This window comes from Mus caroli, unplaced genomic scaffold, assembly GCF_978045245.1.
Source record: "Mus caroli unplaced genomic scaffold, Mus_caroli_1 scaffold_8, whole genome shotgun sequence".
Lineage (NCBI taxonomy): Eukaryota > Metazoa > Chordata > Mammalia > Rodentia > Muridae > Mus > Mus caroli.
Window position 1 is genome coordinate 79,321,476 of NW_028227263.1, and position 20,134 is coordinate 79,341,609.

Consider the following 20,134-nt stretch of genomic DNA (forward strand, 5'->3'; position numbering starts at 1 on the left):
TCGGCATTCCACTGTTCCAGTTGCGGGTGGCTGACAGAAGCAGGAGCAATGCTTTCCTAGGACGTTTGGAAGAGACAGGGTGGGGTGTGCGTGAGGGATTGTGAAAGCTGATCTGCCTCATTTTCTGGATTATTACACTGTACTGTGATACCTTCTCAGATGCTAGGTCAGACGTGTTAGAGTAAAAGAAAAGTGGACATTAAGCATCCAGGAGGTTGAGGCATCCTGCCCTCCTTCAGTATCCCGCCTCCTGGCTCTGTTCTTGAGGGTCGTAGGCTTTCTACTTGAGCTAGTTCTAGCTGGGTGGTGTGTGTGAGCTGCAGCCAACTGCTGCACAGTGCCTGTGCCTCCAAGGCTCAGACTGCTTGTGTGACACACTGATCGTGTCGCTCAGCTCCGGAGCCTGTTGCACACCATACTGTCCTGTTAGTGGTTGGGAAGTCAGTCATAGCATTAGTCATAGCATTGCTAGCAGGTCCCCGTTTGACCTGGGGCGTTTTCTGTCACCTCTTGACCTTCTATAATATGCCTGCTGCTCCTCTGTATGCTGTCTTTTTGGTCCCACTTGGCTGTAATAATACTGCACGGGATATAGAGAAGAGTAGACAGATAGGGGACGGCATGGGAAGGAACTGTGCAACTCTCCTGATGACTGACCTGACTTCGCGTGAGTGGGATGTCATAAAGCCATGTAAATTAAAATCATGAACATATTATTATTCTACATATGCATATTTCTATGAATGAAGTATGTTTAAATATTTCATTATTCTTATGATATTTGATATTGAGAATATGATAATTTGGGTATGTGGGGTATGCTGTGGGGTGAGCCATGGCGCATGTGTGGAAGTTGGGACAGCTTTCTGAAGTTGGTTCTGTCCTAACCCTTTATGCGTGTTCCAGAGATAGACAACAGCCACCAGGCTTCTGCAGTAACCACTCTTAGCTGCTGAGCCAAATCATTGGCCCTATTACTGTACATTAATTATACAAAATAATAGACTTCACTGTGACTTTTGTCTTTTCGTTAGCCACGGGTTTGCTTGAGATATTTCTTTCATATAGATCATATGTTCTTATTGCCCGCCCTCTGCCTCCCACCGTGCTTGTCTCCCTCCTCCCCTCCGAGTGGTCCTTTCTGGTTCTATACTGCTACCCTCTCTGGTCCTCAAGTATGCTCCCTGGATGTGGCTTCTTCTATTGCAAATGGTTTTGGGTAGCATTCCTGCTGTTCATTGAGTAGATGTTCTTGCATACATCGGTGCTTGCTTTTATTTCAAAGCAGTATTCCATTGCGTAAGTACCCAGTTCCTCCTAGTGAGCATATAGGCTTAAAAATGGTGAAGTTCATACAGATAAAGCTAAGAAAACCCAGTGGAACAAGGCTTTTTGTGGACATGCCTTTTTTGTTTCTTTGGAGCAAAATATCTCAAGAATGAAAGTTGTTGCTTCACGGGGCAAATGTACATTTAACTTTATAGAACTTCCTAGCAGTCGTCAGAGAGACCAGCTCAGTTCTCACCCTTGGGCAGTACAGAGCAGGCTCCTGGCCCCGCCTCCTAGTGTGGTCCTCTCTGCCTCTCCTGCTTATTTTTAGCAGTGCTACTGGGTATAAAAATAGTCCCTTTATTTTGAATTTAGTTTGTATTTTCCTCTTGCCTGAGAGTGACAAGTACCTTGTTGTGTGTTTACAGGCTATTTAGAACCTTTCCTTTGATTTGCAGGAGACCGCTTCCTGTTTTACACGCTGGTGGCTGGCTTTTTCAATTGCTGAGAGATTTCCATCACCAGAGCTGCCCCTGGCCCCTATCCCATGAGGGTTCTTCCTGTGTCCCACTGTGGCCTTATTTGCTTCTCTATACTTGCTTCCCAGAAATTTATCTTGGCTTTCTTATTATCTCCATCCCGAAGTTTTCCCTAGCTGAAAGCCTCCAGTACCTTGGGAAAATTGCATCAGCATATGTGCGTGTGCGTGTGCGTGTGCGTGTGCGTGTGCGTGTGCGTGTGCGTGTGCGTGTGTGTGTGTGCATGCATAGCTGAACTGATTTCTCATTAGCTTTTGTCTAGGACAGATTCCTTTCCTCCCTTTCTTTCAGTCAGGGCATAGCAAATGGGGATCTCTTTTCTTTTAAAGTAGGTTTGTCCCTTATTAAAGTTGGCTTAGGATAGATAATTGTGACCTCTGGGCCAATGGGTTTTAGGAACGATGATTATGTGGCATAACCACCTGTGTTGGTTGTTATAGGAGAATGGTGATCTCTTATGGCTTTTCTATTTTTTTCTCTTTATTTATAATTTTATGTACATGGGTGTTTTGCCTCCATGTATGTCTATGCACCCCACAAATGTCATGACTGTGGAAGCCATAAGAAGGAATTTCCTAGGACTGGAATATGGCTGTGAGCAGCCATGTGAGAGCCAAGGTTAGAATGCAGGTCCTGTAGAGCAGCCAGTGCTCATAACTTCTGAGCCATCGATCCGGCACCTTCCTAATTTTATCTTGCAGTTAAGTGCACATGTGTGTCTGTGTGAGGGTGTGACCATATGATCACAATGGAGTCAGAAGAAGATGTCAGACCCCCTGGAGCTAGAGATATAGGTGATTGCATAATTGCAGGCTACCTAATTATGCATACCAGGAATTGCATTTGTATCATTTGTAAGAGCACTACATGCCTTAGCTGCTGAGCCATCTCTCTAGCCCAAGCTTTACACGCGCGTGCGTGTGTGTGTTTGTGTGTGTGTGAGCATGAGTGCACGCGTGCTTGCCAATTCACATGCATGATGGTTAGAGGACAACTTGAAGTTGGTTTTTTCCTTCCATTTGTGGGTCCTGGACATCAAATTCATGTCACCAGACTTGCTGGCAAGCACCTTTACCCATGGAGCCATCTTGCCATCCAAAGGTCTATGTTTTTGAAGTTGCCCTTCCTACAACTGACTACCATAGGTTGTGCTTCTTCTGTGCTCCCTATCCATTTTATTTTGGGTTGCCTGCACATGCTTCAGTGTTGTATTTATTTCCTGTATAGCTTTTCTCTGTGCACCCTTAACACTCGAGACACATGTGCCGTTGTGTCAAGGGGACCTGACACAGCGTGCATCCTTCCCATGTGCATCCCTCCTTGGTGCTCTTAGGTTGGATAGATTTTCTCTGTAGATTAACATGCACATATGCTCGTCATTCTCTTCCCTAGAGACTTCTGCTCTGTGCACTTCTCCCCAGCTCGAGCGCTCCCTTCACTATTTCTTGTGATGCAGTACTACACAGGGACAGGGAGCCGACTTGGGGGTTTATTTGCTTTTGGTTTACGAATTCTGAGTTGGCTAGATTTCTTTCTCTAAGGGTGACTTACCATTTCCCTGCCCTCCATTGTGTGTGGTAAAAGACTGTCCTTATGCCGTTACTTCCCACACCTCTAATGGCTTTCACTATTGCTGTAGGAAGGTGGTTCTCATTATCTTTGGTATCACTGTTTTATCTATGATGTAGCTTGATGTATGTTTTAAAAATATCTCAGGCCAGGCATGGTGGCGCACACCTTTAATCCCAGCATCTGGGAGGCAGAGGCAGGCAGATTTCTGAGTTCTAGGCCAGCCTGGTCTACAGAGTGAGTTCCAGGACAGCCAGGGCTACACAGAGAAACCCTGTCTCGAAAAACAAAACAAAACAAAACAAAAAAATAATTATCTCTGCCTTTTTTCCCCCAGCATTGAAAGTTGTCTGTCATTTCTTCAAATATTTTTCTGCATCACATTCTCTTTGTGGAACTTGTTACATGTTAAATTAGTTGGTATTTTTCTACATATCACTACAACTTTGTTCTTTGTTGTTGATACATTGTTTATTTAATGTTTTAGCTGAAATAGAATTGTATCACTTTTCCCCATTCTTTCCTCACCGCCCCCCCATCCCCTCTCAAGGGGGACATGGTAGCCTGACACACACTCTCTCATACACACATATATATACATAATTACAACCCATCAGACCCATTTTGTTGATGATGTACTTGTAGGTTTCAAGGTTGATCACTGCACTGGCCAACAGTTAAGGGGCATTCCCAAGAGGGGCTAATTCTCCTTCTCTCAAAGAGCCTACGGTTCTTTGTTTATGGTGAGACCTTATGAACTTTTCCCCATGAACATGTCCGTTGATATTGCCTTTGTTCAGATCTTGTCTATGCAGCCAATTCTAGGAGAAACTGTTTCACAGCAGGCTTTGTGTCGTTATGATTCGTACACTATTTCTGCTCCCTCTTCTTTAATGTTCCCTGAGTTGTTATGTAGATGTATCTGTCGGGCTGGGATCCCCATGATCTGTTGATCTCTGGATTGTATCCACTTGTGGTTTTCTGTGATGGTTTCTACTTGCTGTAAAGAGGAGCTGCTTTGACAGTGGTGCAAGGGTCCATGGTTCTCTGAAGAATGATACCTCGGATTCAAGTGGTACGTAATGCAAAGAGTGTTTTATTCTGCAGAAGTCCAGCATGCTGGGGTCTCCCATATCCAAGATAGAGAGACAACCAAGTGAGCTCACAGGCTTGATGTAAAGCCCCCTGGAATCCCGGGCAGATGAGTTTTATCTTACTGTATCTCTAAGCATTCCGGAGCCATTATTGGGGCATGAAGGCTGGAGCCTGGGTTTTTTTCTAATAGTAATTGACTTGCCTGGGCTTGCTGGACTTGCCCAGTTCTTAGGCCTAGTCTCCTTATCTGCCAATTTGAAGTCTGTCATGGAATCAGCCTAGCCTTGTCAGTAGCTATACTTACCTGTGGGTGGAAGGATACGATTTGGAATGTACTGTTCAGGATTACCTGGTCTCAAAGTGATGGTAGGAGTGTCTTTTCTAAGGTCCATGACCTCACTAGCTCTGAGAAGCTGGCCAGATTTCAGTACCACACATGATTTCTCTCCTGTTGAATGGTCCTTAAGTTTAGTCAGACAGCCACTGGGTGCCACTTTATTTATTTATTATTTTTAAACCTCTTGTAAAAATTGAGTTGGCATGTATCAGCCTGTCTTCTCCTCCTGACTGCACTCTGTAGCCTGCTGTTCTGCTCCTCTCCTTTAGTCCATGGAGATGCTAAAGGGAAAACTGCCATGGTTGATAAGCAACAAGTTTGTCTCTTGGGATTCTGGAGGCTGTGAAGTCTTAAAATTCAAGTGCTGTGGATTCAGTGTCCGGGGAAGGCTGCTCCCTAGTCTACAGTTAGAATGTCGTCGTCTTGCCACCTCTTGATTGAAGAGCAAGAGTCTCCGAGGTCTGATCACTGCGTGAGGCCATCATCCTCCAAAGCTAGTGTCTTCCTAAGGCTCCCTTTCTGGTGCCGACACATTGGTGAATAGGTTTCGACATCAAATTTAACAGATGTGAGCGTTGAGACCATGGTCCATTTTTCACCTTTTTTGCAGGTTTTCTTCTTAGGTTCCCTTTTCTTTCTTTCTGTTTGGTTTTTCGAGACAGGGTTTCTCTGTGTAGCTCTGGCTGTCCTGGAACTCACTTTGTAGACCAGACTGGCCTTGAACTCAAAAATCCGCCTGCCTCTGCCTCTGGAGTGCTGGGATTAAAGGCGTGCGCCACGGCCACCGCATGCATGGCAGGTTCCCTTTTCTGCATCTCCCAGGAGTTTTCTTTACCTGGAACTCTGCTCTCTGCCTCTTGAGCTTTGGGATTCTGGGTGGTTTGTATTTCACTTTCTTGTTCCGTGGCTTGGAATATGCTGCTTGGCTGCAAGCTGGGCCCATTGTGGGCCTCACCTCTTGTTTCTCTTGTTCCAAGGATTGTAGTTTAGTAGTACATGGTCTTTGCTTCCCACCCTGTCCCCGCTGGCTGATGCCTTTTGCTTAGTTGTATTGTGTTTTTGTGGGAAGTGAGTTCCTTTTCAGTTTTCCCGCCGTGCCTGCCGTCAAAATTCTATTTGATTTTGTTTGATTTCTCATGTTTGCTTACCTTCAATCGTGTGTATTCTTGTTTTTAACACTTTAAAAACTATTGCTTTTCTATGATCCCTGTATCAAAACTATAACATTATTTGCTTTTTAACAAATCTAATTTCCTCTAGTTGGTTTTTCTAACTTTATGATACAAAGTCACGTATATTATGAAGAGAAACACTACACAAGTATATATAAAGTATTATTGGGGAAGAGTCCCCATCAGTGCAGGTACACTGCCAAATACTTCATTGCGTAAAAAAGACCACAAAGGTCCATGACACTGGACAAACAGAAAAACTAGCTAATCCTCCAGGCAAACATGTTTGTTACTATTGTGACCATCAGTTCCCTAGAACTCCCATGGGAGAAGGTTATAGTGACAAACAACATAAAGCAACCAGGAGCTTGAAAAGATGTTGTTCACATCTGGTTTATAAATCAGGTTTTTTTTTCCTTTAATCCTTAAAAAGCTGTTTTGCATACCAAAAAAGGAAGGGCTTTTTTGCTCAAATTAAAAACATGAACAGATTGTACTTTGGTGGCTAAAAGCATGTACAAGCACAGAGCTGTGCCCTTCATGCAACCAGCACACACAGCTATGCTTCTCATGAAACCATTACACACAGGGCTGTGCCCTGTATGTAACCACACACAGTATGGTTTGGTTTTTTTTTTTTTTTTTTTTTCCCATGTAACCACACACAGCTGTGCCCTTCATCTAACCAGTGAGGTTTTTTTTTTTCTTTTCTGAAAGTCATCCTTCAAATGTGATTTCTTTTTCTTAAAGTAATTTTTCCCAGTTGCCCCTGTCGCTTCACTGAGCTGAGGCTTAGTACCTCTTCTTAAGATGATCATGTTGGTACCCAAGCAGCTTCTAACTCTGCTCACTGGTCTCTGTGGAGGGAGAGGATCAGCCTTGTAGAGAAGGCCCAGTGCTTTGGGCTCCCTGCTTCTTGCTACTCTTGCTTGTTGAGTTTATTGACACAGAGTAACCAACTGTGGCCCAGGCTGATAAATTGGAGCAGGTGCTACATTGGTCTGGCTTCTACCCAGTAGTTGTAGCCCTGGTTGCAGGGGCTCGGATTCCCTGCACTAATTAACTTTGCTAAGATTGTTAGCTGAGGAACGGAACACTGGCTTCCTTCATTATCTATTTCATTGAGCTCACCTTTCAGCTTCTTAGCAATCAGCTCAAAGGCAGAGCTCTTTGAAATCTCAAAACACAAAGCCTGCTGTGCCCCAGTGATCTAGTCTCTTTACCCCATATTACTCTCCTTCCATAAACTGTATATCATCCCAGGTAATGGGGTTCCCCCTTCCCCCATCATTTTGTTGTTGTAAAACACAGCTGAGAAATGGTTCCCCTGTAAAGCACTCCTCCAGTGTCACCAACACTGTATGTGTGGCTGATGCTAGACAGCTGACTTGAGAGGCTGTTTCTGTTGCTTAAACAGACACTCGAATTAGATCAATCCTGCTAGGGAAAGTGGGTGAGACAGCATAGAATGGAATCTGGACTCAGGCTTCTAAAGAAGAGACTGGAGAGAGAAGAACTGGCTATATTACGATAGCTAGTTGTTATTTCAGTTAGAGAGCCAAGGAAAAGCTGCCTATTTTGACAATAGCAGTAGGGGCAATGACTGGCAGTCTTTCCCAGCTTGCCAGAGTGACCACCTAACAAGTTGTCTGCCTTAGGTCACACTGAGAGCTTGTGTGTTTTAGTCAGCACTTGAATAGCAATCACCTCATAGTATAACCAGATATAAGTAGCTTTATGCAGATACTTTATTTACATGTATACTGGATTCAATGAAACACTTAACTTTCTCAGAAAAACAGTAAACTATGGCTTTAAAATTTTATTTATATACTTTTATAAACTCTGACAATTTGGCCAGTAGTGGAGGATAAAAATGTCCATTAAAATTCTTCTAAGGGAAGAAAAAATGTTTTATTTTCTGGACTGTGAGTCCTTCTCAGTGTGGAATACAGAGAATATTCCTTTTTAGGAAAGGTGTGAAGGGAAATGGTAGAAAACTTGCCAAATGTCTGAACAACAAAAGTTCATTGTGACAGTATTTTTTAAAAAATTAATTTAAAAAGCAAGAGAAGTAAAGTTGGTGCCTGAGACTTGATGCCTCTGCCATCTGTCTTGCTGCTGGCCAAGGCACAGTGAGTTCACACTCACTGACCATTCCTCTGTGACGGGTCACGGCAGCTAATGTCATGGAGACCTACACTCAGTGCTCGCTCTGTCCACAAGCATTTGTCACCCCAGGCCTTCGTCAGGCTTGATGCTGTGTGGGGACTGCAGTGATGCCTCCACGGTCTACAAAGGGAGGTGAAGTCAGGTCCAACCTCCAGGACCGGGACCGAGGTGGCTTGTGAGTGGCTTGCAGAAGACACCCACCTCCTAGAGTGCACCATGCAGTGCTTCTGGTGGCCCTGGGACCTGAGCTCTGCTTAGTAAAACTGTGAGAGAGGTTGTATTTCCTATGATAGAAGCCTGTCCCGGGTTTATAACCGGTTCTTAATGTTGAAAACCAACAAGTCAGAATGCTTTAACTGCCTGATGAATATAGATGCATTCTTAATCTTCTGGGGTGGACTTTCTTGAGGACTAGTAAAATGTGTTTTCTTAGGTATAGCCTGTTCAAGAGCCCTCAGACAGGGAGTTCTTTTTGTACTAAATCAGCTTTCAGTATTTTAGAAGTAGCATGGAGCAGTTTCTGTCAGTCTTTTGATTTTTTGGCAGAACTTGTATCATTTTTATTATAAAGAACTTTCAGATATTAAATACAGTTTTTCTGTTAGTAGTGTTTGATGCATTGCGTATATTAACCTAGCTGTGAGAACAAAGCTCGTTTTGACATATAAACAAGGATTATATCTTCATATTGTGGTAGTTTGTCAACCTGACACAGTTGGTATTGCCTTGGAAGGCAGTCTTCACGAAGGATTATCTAGGTTAAGTTGGTGTGTGGGGTTTATCTTGCTTACCTTCACTGAGGTGAGAGGCCCCACCCACTGTGGCAGTGAACAGAGCTCGAGTAGGCATACATGCACTGGTGGACTACTAGAGCAGGCATGCATGCACTGGTGGACTGCTGGAGCACAGGCAGGCATGCATGCACTGGTGGACTGCTGGAGCACAGGCATGCATGCATGCACTGGTGGACTCCTAGAGCAGGCATGCATGCACTGGTGGAATGCTGGAGCAAGGCAGGCATGCATGCACTGGTAGACTGCTGGAGCACAGGCATGCATGCATGCACTGGTGGACTCCTAGAGCAGGCATGCATGCACTGGTGGACTGCTGGAGCACAGGCAGGCATGCATGCACTGGTGGACTGCTGTGCCTTTGATTATGAATGACTCATTGCTTCAAGTTCCTGTCCCCTTGGCTTCCTGCTGTGGTGGACTCTAACTTGGAATTGTGAGCCAGATAAACCCTCTCTCCCATCAGTTACTTTTCTCAGGATATTTTTTCAACAAGGAGTAAAGCCTAGATACATAGTTATAATAGCTTAAGTTGATTTTTCTGCCTTGATATCAATATACTACTGTTAGTGACATCACCAGAAAATTAGAGTTTCATGAAGAATACAGAACTGGAAGCATATAGGTTAAGTGCAAAAATATATCTTCAGAAATGTTTAGTATGTAAAACAAGCTTTTTAATTCATTTATTATTTAACCATATTATTTGAAGCATAAGCGTTGCTTTATTTCATCTGCAAATTGGGTCTTAACCCTATTAAAGGTTTTAATTGAAATCTGATTATCTATTCTGTAAGTGGTTTTATGGTTAATGATTGTTTTAATGAATGAAAAGCCTTCCCATTTGCCAAGGAGTCGATGTAATGAGAAGAAGCAGTTGAAGGAATGCAGCTTGATATTCCTTATTAACAGTCCTCCCCATGTGCATAACGGTTGCCGTTGGCGTTGGGTCTCTGTTGAATCTCTTAAACCACCATTTCTTCTGATGCTTTGCTTTTAACGTAGACTCGGTTTTCTCTGTCCACTTGTTCGTAGATTAAAAACAAACAAACCAACCAGCATAGACTCTACCTTGGTGTCGAGACTCTTGGCTTCATCAGTGAGGAGAGGCTGCAGAGATGAGTGCCCTTACATGCAGATGACAGATGCCATGAGTTAGTTAAGCATTTCCTCTGCTCCTTGTCCACGTCTGCTGACATCCCTGCTTTTAATTCACTTTGGAGTGAGTTAAAACCTAGCATCTTGCTATAGTTTGGGTCTGGAATGTCCCCCACAGTTTCATGGGTTGAGGATCTGGCCTCCAGCTGAGGGTGTCCTTGGGAGGCAGTAGAAGCCTGAGGAGACTGGCTGGAGGAAGTTAGTTACTGGAGACATGTCTTTGAAGGGTGTATCTTGCCCCGACCTGATAACCTTCTCTTGTTGCCAGAAGGCGAGCAGCTTGGTTGTACCGCATGCCCCCCGTCATGATGCTTGGCTGGCCATGGATGGAGTACCATGGCTTGAATAAGTCTGTCTCCTTCAGGTTGAATTTCTCCAGTGTTATTTCACAACAGTGGGTGACACAGACCTCTTTTAGTGACATTTTTCTGTGGCTTGAGGAGAGGAGGAGGGCTTGCTCAGAGGTAGGTTTCTGATCTTCACTGTGAGTGATGGGATTCTGTGCATTATGTTGGCTTGCACTGGATGGACAGTTAGGTTGTTTTTGAGCATTATCCATAGAGCTATTTAAGTTTCCCATACTTGGAATTCCATGGAACCTTATGTACTGTAAATGTTAAATAAAATACATGACTATAAAATTAGTGTGACTTGGGGCTGGAAGTGTAGAATGTTTGTCTAGCATGTGGGTTCAATTCCTGGCACTTCCCCTCCCTCTAAATTAATGTGTTTTCATCCCTGCTTTTATTTTTCTTTTGTGTTAGGGAAATTTTAACTCCCACTACAATTTAACATCCGTGATATAAAATGAAATTTGAAAATTTGCTTGTGTTCCTAAAAGACATAGTAAGGTGTGGTGGTTAAATAAGTCTGTTTCCTGTCCATAGCTTAAATTTGAACTACTTGTAACTTAAAAACACTTTTGTTATGAGTTGCATAGCAAGAAATAAAATCCTGATTTTCAATTCCCAGCACGTTATCTATAGCTAATCTACAGTCTGTCCTCTGTACAGTTCTTTTCTCTGTACAAGACACCGAATAGTCTTTTTAGTAATATGTTGTTAAACTTTATGACAATACCAGTAATTTTATTCCTGGCATGAGTTAGTAATTAAAATTTTTTCCTGTTGATTTAAAGAATTTGAAGTATCATTTATATACTATAAAGCACACCACTTTAAACATGCAGTTGGTAAGTTTTAAAAGATAAGCACAGACTAGGAATCCTGTGTCTAGTCCAGTGGAACCACTTCCATCAGTTTCAAGTTCCACAGTGCCTGCCTCCTGCCAGGCCTGTTCCCACCCTGAGTGGCCGCCTCCCATGCATTCTGGCTCTGAGTTGACTTTTTCAGTTTTACCTGGATGGAGCCATGTGGCCTTTCTGGGAGACTGATTTCACTCAGGACAGTGTTTTCGTGTGTACACCGTCATGAAACATGAGTTTTACAGTTTGTTACTTTTTACTTCAGATGATGACAACGATGACGATGATGATGATGGTGATGGTGATTTGGATGGGCTGTGTTTTGTTTATCCATAAGTTGATGGATGACTTAGATGGTTTCCACTTGGGACTCTTATGAATAGTGTTGCTATGAGCGTTTGTAAACAAGGTTTTTATGGACATGTATTTTCCTTTCTCTCTCACAAATACCTGAGTAGCCTCTCTAGGTTATATGGCAAGCGGGCCTTATTATTATTAGATATTTTCTTCATTTACATTTCAAATGCTATCCCCAAAGCCCCCTATACCCTCCCCTTGCCCTGCCCCCCAACCCACCCACTCCCACCTCCTGGCCCTGGCATTCCCCTGTACTGGGGCATATGATGTTCACAATACCAAGGGCCTCTCCTCCCATTGATGGCCAAGTAGGCCATCCTCTGCTACATATGCAACTAGATACACAGGTCTGGGGGGTACTGGTAAGTTCATATCGTTGTTCCTCCTATAGGCTGGCAGACCCCTTCAGCTCCTTGGGTACTTTCTCAAGCTGCTTCATTAGGGGCCCTGTGTTCCATCCAATAGATGACTGTGAGCATCCACTTCTGTATTTGCCAGGCATTGGCATAGCCTCACAAGAGAAAGCTATGTCAGGGTCCTGTCAGCAAAATCTTGCTGGCATATGCAAATATGGGATGGATCCCCAGGTGTGGCAGTCTCTGGATGGTCTTTCCTTCCATCTTAGCTCTGACCTTTGTCTCTGTAACTCCTTCCATGGGTGTTTTGTTCCCCATTCTAAGAAGGAGCAAAGTATCCACACTTTGGTCTTCCTTCTTCTTGAGTTTCATGTGTTTTGCAAATTGTATCTTGGATATTCTAAGTTTCTGGGCTAATATCTACATAAAAGTGAGTGCATACCATGTGTGTTCTTTTGTGATTGGGTTACCTCACTCAGGATGATATCCTCCAGATGCATCCATTTGAATTCATGAATTTCATAAATTCATTGTTTTTAATAGCTGAGTAGTACTCCATTATGTAAATGTACTACATTTTCTGTATCCATTCCTCTGTTGAGGGACATCTGGGTTCTTTCCAGCTTCTGGCTATTATAAATAAGGCTGCTATGAACATAGTGGAGCATGTGTCCTTATTAAAAGTTGGAACATCTGATTATATGCCTAGGAGAGGAATTGCTGGATCTTCTGGTAGTACTATGTCCAATTTTCTGAGGAACCGCCAGACTGATTTCCAGAGTGGTTGTACAAGCTTGCATCCCAGCAACAATGGAGGAGTGTCCCTCTTTCTCCACATCCTCGCCAGCATCTGCTGTCACCTGAGTTTTTGATCTTAGCCATTCTGACTGGTGTGAGGTGGAATCTCAGGGTTGCTTTGATTTGCATTTCCCTGATGATTAAGGATGTTGAACATTTTTTTCAGGTGCTTCTCAGCCATTCGGTATTCCTCACTTGAGAATTCTTTGTTTAACTCTGTACCCCATTTTTTAATAGGGTTACTTGATTTTTCTGGTGTATTAGTATTAGATATTATTAGTATTGGATATTAGTCCCCTACCTGATTTAGGATTGGTAAAGATCCTTTCCCAATCTGTTGGTAGCTTTTTTGTCTTATTGACAGTGTCCTTTGCCTTACAGAAGCTTTGCAATTTTATGAGGTCCCATTTGTCAATTCTCGATCTTACAGCACAAGCCATTGCTGTTCTATTCAGGAATTTTTCCCCTGTGCCCATATCTTTGAGGCTTTTCCCCATTTCTCCTCTGTAAGTTTGTGTCTCTGGTTTTATGTGGAGTTCCTTGATCCACTTAGACTTGACCTTAGTACAAGGAGATAAGAATGGATCAGTTCGAATTCTTCTACATGATAAGCGCCAGTTGTGCCAGCACCATTTTTTGAAAATGCTGTCTTTTTTCCACTGGATGGTTTTTAGTTTCCTTGTCAAAGATCAAGTGACCATAGGTGTGTGGGTTCATTTCTGGGTCTTCAATTCTATTCCATTGATCTACCTGTCTGTTTTGTACCATGTAGGGTTTTTTTTTTTTTTTTGTTTTTTTGTTTTTTTGTTTTTTTAATCACAATTGCTCTGTAGTACAGCTTTAGGTCAGGAATGGTGATTCCACCAGAGGTTTTTTTATCATTGAGAATAGTTTTTGCTATCCTAGGTTTTTTGTTATTCCAGATGAATTTGAAAATTGCCCTTTCCAATTCATTGAAGAATTGAGTTGGAATTTTGATGGGGATTGCATTGAATCTGTAGATTGCTTTCGGCAAGACAGCCATTTTTACTATATTGATCCTGCCAATCCATGAGCATGGGAGATCTTTCCATCTTCTGAGATCTTTTTTTTTTTTTTTTTTTAAGATTTATTATTATATCTAAGTACACGGTAGCTGTCTTCAGACACACCAGAAGAGGGCGTCAGATCCTTATTACGGGTTGTTGTGAGCTACCATGAGGTTGCTGGGATTTTGAACTCATGACCTTTGGAAGGGCAGTCAGTGCTCTTACCCGCTGAGCCATCTCCCCAGCTTCTGAGATCTTCTTTGATTTCTTCAGATACTTGAAGTTCTTATCATACAGATCTTTCACTTCCTTAATTAGAGTCACACCAAGTTATTTTTTATTATTTGTGACTATTGTAAAGGGTGTTGTTTCCCTAATTTCTTTCTCAGCCTGTTTATTCTTTGTGTAGAGAAAGGCCACTGATTTGTTTGAGTTAGTTTTATATCCAGTGACTGCACTGAAGCTGTTTACCAGGTTTAGGTGTTCTCTGGTGGACTTTTTAGGATCACTTATATATACTATCATGTCATCTGGCAAGCGGACTTTTAACTAGAGGAAACTTCTCAACTCTATTATCGAAGTGGCTGTGCCATTTACATGGCTGACAGCAGTGCTGAAGGGTCTGGTCCCTTCTCATCCTTGTTAACATTTAGGACATTCAGTCTTTTTGAATTGTGGTTCCACTGGCCATGTAGTAGCATCTTTTTCAAGCTTTGATTTGCATTTTATTAACTACAGGTTAATATATTTTATGTGTTTGCCCTTTATTTGGTAAAACATTTCAGATATCTCATCATAAATTTGTTGTTTTTTAAAAACTAATTTTTCTTCTTTAAGTGCATGTGGAGTCTTAATCTTAATTAGAAGTATTCCTCAGTCGCTCTGTCTAATTCTTTGAGGAGTCATCTTTCCGTCAAATCCAGAGCTTGTTGCTGTGGTTAGTGTCACTAGCCAGCTTGCTGCAGATACCTGTCTGCCTTGGAAGGCATTGCAGGTGAGGTACCACACCCACCTGCATGCATATGAGGTGAGCACTTTAACTGCTGAGCCTTCTCATGGCCCCGAGTTGTTGGTGTCTTGATTGTTGCATTGTAAGGTTTCTTTGTATATTCTGAATGGTTCTGTATTCATTTGGGTTTTAGAACATCTTTAAAAAAAAAAAAAAAGCTAAGTTGTGGTTCTCAGTGAAGACTTTAAATGTGGTAAAACTTTTATTTAACTCATTAATGAGGAAAGTTGGTAAGATGTAACTATTTCAAAGGAAAATCCACAAATGGATAAACTAGAGATGAGTAATCTTAAGTATAAAGTACCAGAGTGGGCTTTCTCCACAGGACCAAAGGGCCACCCTCCCAATCAGAGGTAACACACACAGTGCCTGTAAACAAAGGAGATTGTATACTGTTGTCAGTTATTACAGTGTGGAGTTATAACAGTAGCTCTCATAGAATCCAAATTAGCCTGGAAGGATGAGACCAAATCTGAGCTTGGAAAGTTTTTGCTGGAGTACAGCTACGCCCATCCTTACACATACTGTCATCTGTGTCTGTTATATCGTTCGCAAAAACTAAAATGCTTACTAAAGAACCCTTAAAGAGGGGGGGGGTTATGGGGAACTTTTGGGATAGCATTGGAAATGTAATTGAGGAAAATACGTAATTTAAAAAAAAAAAAAAGAACCCTTAAGTATGTTGGCCTATATTCTTGCCTTTGTCAGATAGATGACCTGGAAATGGTTGGTTTGTTTGTTTGTTTGTTTATACTTAGTCTGTGATGGGTTTTGTTTATATTTTAGTAATTCTTTTATTTTTTTTAAAGAGCAGACATTTAAAAATGTAATGATGCCAAATTTACCAAGTTTCTATTTTGTAGATTGTATCATTGATGAACTAGTTAAGAAATGCTTGCCAAACTCAGTGTCATAAGATACCATATTCTGTAAGTCCTAATGTAGTTTTGTCTCTTTCATCTATGTCTGTAATCCATTTCAAATTAATTATTGTGCATGCTATAGGTAATGGTTGAGATTTCTGGTTTTGTTTTGTTTTTAACGTATGGCGTTTTTAGTTGTTCCAGTCCAATCTGTTGAAAAGGAAGTTGCTCCATGCCTCTTGGGTGCCTTGTGCCCTGATAACTGTAGCTTTAAATTAGGGTTTTCAATGAGGCAGTGAGAGAGACCAATTTTTTTTTTCTTTTTTCGATTTCTTTTGACATCCTTGACTCTTCTTAGGATTTATCTTTATTTTACATGTATGAGTGTTTGTCTGCATGTCTGTAGTGCAGGTGTGCATGACTGGTGCCTCAGAAGTCAAGAGAGCTTTGGCTCTCCTGAAAAGGGAATTATAGACTATTGTGAACCGAAACCCTGTCCCTTGCACAAGCAGCAAATGCTCTTGGCTGCTGAGCTGTCTCTGGACCCACATTTTTCCTTTCCTGACACTGAATTCATTCACATGGCCCCTAATGGTGCATTGGAGTACTCTGAAGAAGATGAGGCTTAGGACCTTCGAGCAAAGTGGTCTATGGAGACCATTTCACTATTCCCTATCATTTTAATCACCCAACTTTCTTGGTTTTAGTCATCTAAACATTGGATCCAGCTTCTCTTATTTTCTTGTGTATGCACAACAGCACAGCTTTTCTCAGTAGCACAGGGAAATCGATGGAGTGGATTAGGGAGGTCTGAGGAGTCTTACCACCTCTAGGTCTGAGGACAGCACAGATGTGAGATGCAATGGCCCAGCCTCTTCCCAGGGGCCTGCCTGCCTTTTTATGCATGGCCAGATTGTAGGGATGGTAGGTAGCCAAGTGACGCAACAAGAGGCTCTGGGTTTGGGCACATGCGGGGTTGCCTTGGTTGGTTGTGAAGTTCTGTAGAAGTCATGCTCAGGCATCAGGAATTGTTGTCGAACTGGCTTTGTGCTAGAAGGTGGATCCAAAGTGACTAGTCTTTCAGGGCATCTCACCACGTTCAGATGCTGGCAAACCTCTGTCCTTTCTGAATCTGGTGTTTAAATACATAAACCAAGAAAAATGGACTCCACAGCAAATACACGCTTAACTTTTTTTATTTCACAGAACTAAAGTCATAATAAACAGAGCTCTGAAATTTATGAATGTTTAACAGTGTTTATAAGGGAAATGTTTTCTGGATGTTCTTGGAACTAAAATTCTTCCGAACACCTTCAGAATGCAGGCATTAGCTTTTGAGAAAATATAAGGGTGACTTTATAATAGTTCAGGGAATGCTAATTAATAGCTATGTTCCTTTTTAAAACCTTGTGATATGCTGATTAGACTAGTAAAGGTTGGGATGAGGAAAATTATATATGTTCCCTTCATATTTTTGTCTTATTAAAGTGACTATTTTCGTGAAATCATTCTGTGTTTTTCAAGCCTCCCTAGCTGCTCCTAAGCTGAATATTCATTCTCATTCTCTCTCTCTCTCTCTCTCTCCCCCTCTCTCTCTCTTCCCCCCCCCCCCCGCCCCCCCTCTGTCTTTGTAAAGCTGTGATGAACTTCACCTGCTTCTCTGTTGCTTCTGAAACACATTTTAGCATGTGCCACTTATTCCGACACAGGATGAAGGATGTTTCCAAAGAACACTCTGTTAAATGCTTGGGTCTCTCTCTTATTTTCTTTAAGTTTTTCTTTCTTTTTTTCTTTTTTGTCTTCATTTAATTATTTCTAGTATTGCTCCTTATTAGGCTAAATTACTTTGGTATCTCTAATTAAAAATTAAATATCTTCTAATGACCTGGCTTTTAAGAAGACTTGCAGGCTAATGATGCTGAGCCTTTTTAGTTTGTTGTTGGCCCAGACATTGCCTACTTTAGTTTCCTAATTTAGTAACAGAACTAAAACTATTCAAGACCTGGCAGGTTTGGTATGCAGGCGCCCAGCCAGGAAGCGTGGGTTTCTTAAGCAAATGGACGCTTGGGGATTTGAGGAAAACACAGCTTAAGTTACATGAGCTCTGCACTTCACAAATCCCTGACTATTTAAAGGAACTCAGCTAAGCTGCTGCCACACACTCCAGGTCTGTTTTGTTAAAACACACACACACACAATGAAAGTTTCCTTCTCCAGAGTTGGCTTTCGTACTTGGATCGTGAATGTCCCAGAAGTAATATGTGGACACTAGTTGCTAGTTTTACTCAGCGATTGTTTGTTGTTGTTGTTCTTCAAGACAGGTTTCTCTAAGTGTCCCTGGCTGTCCTGGAATTCTGTAGACCAGGCTGGCCTTGAGCTCAGAGATCTGCCTGCCTCTGCCTTAAGAGTGCTGGGATCTAAAGGAGTCCACCATCACGACTCCCGTGGTTACTTCTCATGTCTGATGCCTTTCACAGAGGCTGGGTGATTTTGTGCTCTTGTCTGACCTGTACCAGGAGTATCACTGGGTTTTGAGCACTAACACTTTGCTCTGGATGCCTGGTCTTGTGATACATACTTGGAAGACAGAGGCAGGCTAACCAAGTCTACACAGTGAGTCCTGGGTGGGCCTGCAACAGTCAGTTGCCTCTGAGTTTGTGAGAAGAATCTTAGAACTTGAGTCTCTGGGCCTGCTGCTCTTCTCTGTTAAACCATCCTATTCTAGTCTTTCTTGTGATGTGTGAGGAGGCCAGCTGTCTGTCTGTCAACATTGGAGTTGGGTTGTTATGAAGTAAATTTTATTAATGAAGTATTTATCTCTTATAAGGCAGCATTCATTGGTCTCAGTGGGAAATGAATGGAAAAAAAATTGGAAAGGTCATGACTGTTCCTAGGTATGGTGGAGGAGAAAGTTTATTATAGATATGTGGGAGAGCAGAGCCAGAGGCAGGGACACTGGGGAAGTCCAGCGTGGATACGACCAGACTGAGCTGAGCCATGTGTGGAACCGGGGCTTGGGGGGAGGGTGAGAACCAGGAAGGAAGGGAGAGAGGGGAATGAGGTAGAGCAGCCAGGAGGCCTAAGGTACAAAAGGGGCACACAAGCAAAATGGCTGTATCTTATAGGGCAGAGCATGGGGTGGGGCTAGAGGGCAGGGTATGACAGCCCTGCCCTGTAACTGGTAGGAACTCAGAGATGCTGGCAGAAGCTGGAGGCCAGGCCTGCTTGGATAAGTTAAATCGACACCTCTACTGTTTGTCCTGGGTTTGAAACTTAACAGGGAACACAGTTGATTTTTGTTGTTGTTGTTGTTGTTGTTGTTGTTGTTGTTGTTGTTTTGAGCCAGGGTTTCTCTGTATAGCCCTGGCTGTCCTGGAACTCATTTGTAGACTAGGCTGGCCTCGAACTCAGAAATCCGCCTGCCTCTGCCTCCTGAGTGATGGGATCAAAGGCGTGCGCTACCACGCCTGGCTCACAGTTGATTTTAATGCATACTTAATTGGTATTTAAATTCTTTTTTTTAATCTTGTAGAAAATTCCTTTATTATAGTGCAAATAACTTTCAGCAGTGATAGAATGAAACAACACATTTAACAATAGTTTACACCATGCAGTAAATAGGAAAGTGTTTCTTTGAAAATATGTCATCATAGGAAACTTGTCTTTACATTGGTGCCGGAAAATGCCAAAGTTGTTTTCTCAAGGCAATAGGGCTTGATCCTTTTTTGGATATTTTTCTCTTAATGCACATGGATTTGCCATTTAATGCATCATCAACTCTAAGAGTGATGATCTCTTAGGGAGTTTTAAAGAAGTTGCCAAGATTTGAAACTGGGCTTCAAAATTTAAAAAAATAATAATAATAATTTTAAGACAATTCTGGGATCGCCCAGGAAGTAGTAGTCATCTGTTAACTTGGTAGATAGACACATTGACTCCACTCTTGTTGCAGATTATCTAAAGCCTGCTTATTTCCCCAAAGCCTGATTGTTATCCCTTGGTTTTGGTTATTGCAAAACTAGGGCCCAGGGTGGATAGAACTTTTTGTGTATGCATGACTTTCTCCATGAAACTTTAAATTGCGCTTTCCATCCTGAATTTCCCACATTAGACCTCTCAGGCTGAGGGGACTGTGAACTTGTCTTAGTTTCTAGCTAGCCATTTGGATAGTGAGCTGGGCTGTGGCCCCTATTTATTAACTAGTCCAAAATCAACTCAATGCAGCACTTAGATGGCTGCCAGGAGGCTGATCTGGGGGTTTACTACTGCTTTTCCATACCAAGCAGCCTACGGGATTGACTGCTTATGAGTTAGCTGACAGGTGGAGAGAAAAGTCACTTCTAATCTCTTATACTCCCATTCCCCAAGCTTCATGCTGGGCCACTTGGAAGATCCCTCCTGGGGGGTGCTTACTGCA

At 42.4% G+C, this 20,134-nt stretch overlaps 1 protein-coding gene across 3 annotated transcripts in view; it reads left to right on the forward strand.

Annotated features, from left to right (window-relative positions):
- The window catches only part of Lrrc28 (leucine rich repeat containing 28), a 129,505-nt gene that overhangs the window by 29,410 nt on the left and 79,961 nt on the right, over window positions 1-20,134 (forward strand). The window lies entirely within an intron of this gene.